This window comes from Rana temporaria, chromosome 11 (assembly GCF_905171775.1).
Source record: "Rana temporaria chromosome 11, aRanTem1.1, whole genome shotgun sequence".
NCBI classification, from domain to species: Eukaryota; Metazoa; Chordata; class Amphibia; order Anura; family Ranidae; genus Rana; species Rana temporaria.
Window position 1 is genome coordinate 161,925,674 of NC_053499.1, and position 6,000 is coordinate 161,931,673.

Below are 6,000 nucleotides of genomic sequence, written 5' to 3' on the forward strand. Positions count from 1 at the left end.
GCCAAAAGCAGTACAGAAATGACTTATGGGAATCAGTGCTGCCCCCTGGAAATGCTGGCAATTAGCGCAGATTTGCCATGCGATTTGACATGTCAAATCGCATGCCAACTCGCTCCAATGTGAACCAGGGCTTAAACCCGAACACATAGGAATTACACGGGTTCTGAGGATGATTTTGTGCAAATAAAACACCAAGAAAGTTTAATCACCACCTAAATCAGCCACAGAACCCGTGCAATTCATATGTTTTCGGTTTGAAAGGGATGGGGTTGCAACCTAAAGCCGCCACACACACTATTAGATTTTCTGCAGATCTTTGTCTTCAGAATTAACCAAAACCATATAATACGAGGTCAAACCTTGGGGCTCGGTTTCCACTTGTGCGACTTATGCGACTTGGGACTGCAAAGTCGCATGACACGTCATCCACCATGATTTCCAATGAGTACCGTTCACATCTGTGCGACTTCAAAGTACTCCCTGCACTACTTTGCTCCCACTTTGATGCGACTTGAGGTACATAGACCTCAAGAATACACAGGCATTGTTTCCAGTCACATCAATATCGCACGTCTTTCAGGTCGCAATAGTGGAGACAGAGCCTAATGCACGCAATTTCCGACAAGAAAAGTCCGATGGGAGCTTTTGGTCGTGTGCAGGCCCCATCTGACCTTTCCTGTCGGAAGTTTAAGCGACGCAGTGCCGAATCGCAAAAAGTGCTCTGGTCTTTGGCCATCCAAATGGTCCGGGGCTGAAGTGGTTAACCAAACAAACGTATCATTTCATTTCCCTGATTTGCAATATCAGTTACAAAGGTGACGTTACAAGAATTCCCCATCTTTATAAATGTGTCACCGCTGTATCTGTGCCACGGAGCGCGCTCACTGCACAGAGATGTCTCTTGTCCCCCCCCACCCCCGCTGATAATTGGTAGTTGATGGGACCGGCTCCCGATCATGTGACTTCTGTGACGGCCAATCACAATGGTCACCATTTCTTTCTGCCCCCCCGGAAATTCAGAACCTTTGCCAGGACAGACAGGAAGGAGACGTTTGTTTTTTGTTTTTTAATTATCACACATTTGTCCCCCTGCCGGCTCTAAGACTGAGAACCGAGCGATCAAACACCACTGATCACTCGGTTCTCAGAGCTCCCTGAGCAGAGAACTGGTGACTGTCACCAGGGCCGATCCGCCCTATGGGCTCACTATGCAAGCCGCTAAGGGCCCCGCAAAGCTGCAGAGGGCCCCCCAAATTACCAGAGGCCCCACCTGGTGAGAAGTCATTTTAGGCCCCTCGCCCTGCTTCTCAACTCGCTGGCTGCATGGGAGAAGAGGTAAGAAGTCAGCACCCCCCGCTTCTCACTTTAATGTAAGATGTCATTTCTGACAGCAGAACACCCCATCCCCTTCTGACATGTCATTGTCGGCAGGCAGAACCGCCCCCCCCCCCCCCCTCCCGCTTCTCATCTTTAATGTGACATTAAATTATTTTTGCTTAGGGCCCCAGGGAGGTCAGGATCGGCACTGACTGTCACTCACCAGCTCTCTGTTCTGCCCCCTGAGCATGAGCTCCGACAGTTGTCCATCCCCAACCTTCATACACAGTTCCATCCTCCCCAACGAGGAAGCTGAGAACCGAGCGATCAAACACCGCTGATCGATTGGTTCTCAGAGCTCCCTGAGCAGAGAGCTGGTCACTCACTGGTGGGGAAGGAAGCTGCGCGCTCTCTGGTCGCGTTTTCCTTCCTCTGTTGTGTTACACCTACAATGGTGTCAGGGCTCCTTGGAACGGGTGAAGGGCGTGGCCACACCCAGACATCGCCGTGATTCATCCCTCGTCGCCGGGTTCTAATAAGACGCTGTGTGCGGGACTTGCATGCGCGGCGCAGTGCTACCCATTTACAGAACTTATAAACCTGATTGTTAAAATTGTATATAAACTTTCATTTGCTAATCTTAGTTCCCAATAAATTTGTATTATCGTTTTAAATCTGCGGCTTTCATTAAAGTAACAATTTATAGTTCAGCGTTAACCCCTTCCCGCCTAAAGGTAAGACACATGGAAATGCGTCAGCACACTGGGGATTGCAACTTTGACCCGTGTCAGAAAATCCGCACAAATCGTCGCAACTTCTCTGTACATCCAGGAGGATTATTCCGCATTTGTTTTTCCAGGACAATTTTTTTCATTTGGTGGTGAATCAAAATCTCCTGATCTTTTTATTTATTATTATTATTATCAAAGGAAAACTTATTTTTTTAGAATTATCTGTATATTTCTTGTTACTTCTGAGAGGCTCTCTTGCAACCCCAAAGTCGCGTGATTTTCCCACGATTTATTGCCGCCATTTTGATGCGACTTGAAGCAATGCCTGTGTATTCTTGAAGTCCTGGACCTCAAGTCGCATCAAAGTGGCACCAAAGTAGTGCAGGAAGCACGTTGAAGTCGCTCAGATATGATGGTGACTGCCAGTCACCAGCTACCACTTGTCATGCAGATTTTTGCAGTCCCAAGTCGCACAAGTGGAAACCCACTGGGCTGTGGGAGTGAAGCTGTGTGGGTTCAGCTAAACTCGCACCGCTTCACTCCCGTCTGTCAGTCCCGAATACAGAGACGTCTGTGCAGGTGTCAATGTAAATCGCAGGCCGAAATCGCAAAAAGTAGTACAGAAACGACTTTTTGAAAACAGTGCAGCGCCGCAGAGGCGTCATCGCACGATTAGGACGGTGCAATTGCCGGAAAATGCAGATTTGACATGCAATTTGACTTTTCAAATCGCACCAGTGTGAACCAGGGCTAAATGACACACTGATGTCACTCTTCCATAAAGGGCAGATGTGTGGAGAGACCACTAATAGTTGTCCTGTGGACAGATTCTCCCCCCTGAGCTGTGCAGCTCCTCCAGAGTCACCATGGGCCTCTTGGCTGCTTCTCTGATGAATGCTCTCCTTGACCGGCCCGGTCAGTTTAGGTGGACGGCCATGTCTTGGTAGGTTTGCAGTTGTGCCATACTCTTTCCATTTTCCGATGATGGATTGAACAGAAGCTCCGTGAGATCTTCAAAGCTTGGGAGATTTTTTTTAATAACCGAACCCTGCTTTATACTTCTCCACAACTTTACCCCTGACCTGTCTGGTGTGTTCCTCGGCCTTCATGATGCTGTTTGTTCACTAAGGTTCTCTAACAAACCTCTGAGGGCCTCACAGAACAGCTGTATTTATACTGAGATTACATGACACACAGGGGGACTCTATTTACTAATTAGTTGACTTCTGAAGGCGATTGGTTCCTCTAGATTTTGTTAGGGGTATCAGAGTAAAGGGGACGCCATACAAATGTCCCTCCCCCCCACACTTTTCACATATTTATTTGTATCATTTTCCTTCCACTTCACAATTATGTGACACTTTGTGTCTCTCACATAAAATCCCAATAAAATACATTTATGTTTTTGGATGTAACATGACAACATGTGGGAAATGTCAAGGGGTATGAATACTTTTATAAGGCACTGTGTATAGAGGGGTATGAATACTTTTATAAGGCACTGTGTATAGAGGGGTATGAATACTTTTATAAGGCACTGTGTATAGAGGGGTATGAATACTTTTTCCAGGCGCTGTAGATGTTGGATATTTTCTCGTAGGATCTAGTTAAGGATTAGACTTGGGACGGTCAGAGGTCAGAGTTCAGATGATTCTTCGGGGGTCACATGACTCCACACATGACGGAGATGAGATTTAGTATTGGGGTGAAAAGTTCACTTCCAGCTCCTCATATTGCGAGGATTTCACATCGCCGATCGTCTTCTCATCCATTCACATTTTCCAGCACTGGTCACACATCACCTGACAACGCAAACAAGGCAGATTTTCCACCTGACTGCCCCGCCCCCGGCAGAGTCTCCGCCTATCGAGAGAAGACATTGCTGGACGTCGCCCAATTCACGCCGACATCAGCTTGTGAATTCTGCTGAGACGATCGAAGTGCGTCGCAAACCTCGGCTAAACATTTCACGACCTCCGATCAGCTTCCTGGAAGACCTGGAAACACTAAACTGACCACCCTGGGAATGCTGAATGCCGGTCTTCACCACTTACCTGCCGGGCCAATCCTGACACTTCTCTCCTAGATGTAGAAAATTAGAACCACCAAACATTATATATTTTTTTTAGCGCTTTTATAGCGCCGACAATTTACACAGCGCTTTACATATACAGTAACCCCTTCCCTGCCAGTCACATGTATACAGTAATCAGTTCATTTTTTATAGCACTGATCGCTGTAAAAATGACAAGGGTCCCAAAATAGCATCAAAAGTGTCCGATGTGTCCGCCGTAATGTCGCAGTCACGATAAAAATCGCAGATCGCCGTCATTACTAGTAAAAAAAGTAATAAAAATAAAAATGCCATAAAACTATCCCCTATTTTGTAAACGCTATAACTTTTGCGCAAACCAACCAATAAACGCTTTTTGCGATTTTTTTTACGAAAAATAGGTAGAAGAATACGTATCGCCCTAAACTGAGGAATAAAATGTTTTTTTATATATTTTTGGGGATATTTATTATAGAAAAAAAGTAAAAAAAAAAAAAAAATTCAAAATTGGCGCTCTATTTTTGTTTATAGCGCAAAACAAAATAAAAACCGCAGAGGTGATCAAATACCACCAAAAGAAATCTCTATTTGTGGAGAAAAAAAGGACGCCAATTTTGTTTGGGAGCCGCGTCGCACGACCGCGCAATTGTCAGTTAAAGCGACGCAGTGCCGAATCGCAAAAAGTGCTCCGGTCTTTGGCCAGCCAAACGGTCCGGGGGGCTGAAGTGGTTAAATCATTTTTATATGTTTTCATCTGCCAGTATTTTAGGTTTGGTGACAGGTTCTCTTTAGCATATTAACCCTTATATAAGATTCTCTGTAATCAGGTTTATATCTCATTTTAATGCAAGAAAAATAAAAAATAAATAGCTGGATTCAGAGACGTTTACGCCGGCGTATCAGTAAATACACCGTCGTAACTCTGAATCTACGCCGTCGTAACTCTGAATCTACGCCGTCGTAAATTTAAGCGTATTCTGGAAACCAGATACGCTTAAATTAGGCTCAGATACGAGCGGCGTAAGTCTCCTACGCCGTCGTATCTTAGGGCGCATATTTACGCTGGCCGCTAGGGGCGCTTCCGTTGAGTTCGGCGTAGAATATGCAAATGACTAGATACGCTGATTCAGAAACGTATGTGCGCTCATCGCAATTAGTTACACCATTTACGTAAGAGATACGCCGGCGTAAAGATAAAGCTGCTCCCTAGGTGGCGCAGCCCATGCAAGGTATGGACGTCGGAACAGGCCTATCTTTTTACGTCGTTTGCGTAAGTCGTACGCGAATCGGGCTGGACGTAATTTACGTTCACGCCGAAACGACGTACTTTGGAGCAATGCACACTGGCATATGTCCACGGATGGCGCATGCGCCGTTCATAAAAAACGTCAATCACGTCGGGTCACAAATCATTTACATAAAACACGCCCCCCTGTTCCTCATTTGAATTTGGCACGCTTAGGCCGGCCCATTTACGCTACGCCGCCGTAACTTAGAAGGCAAGTGCTTTGTGAATACAGCACTTGCCTCTCGGACTTACGGCGGCGTAGCGTATATGCGATACGCTATGCCGCCTCACAGTTAAGCCAGTCTTTCTGAATCTGGCTAAAAATGTTTTTTTTTTCAGTCTGAACTTATCATTATCCCGCTATTATCTCCTATCGGTGAGATTGGCCCTTATTACACAACAAGCAGATGGCACGCGGACTCTTATCACGCAATAAAGTGACAGCGGTGGAAGCACGAGATCTGTCATGTAGACGGGATTGGAGAAAAGGGAGAGATACGCCCTATCAGACATCTGGGCAATTCACACCGGGCTCGTGATGATGACGACGACGATGGGCAGAGGTCGTGTTCAGTAAAAACCATTCCATGGTGACATCAACAGCATGGGGT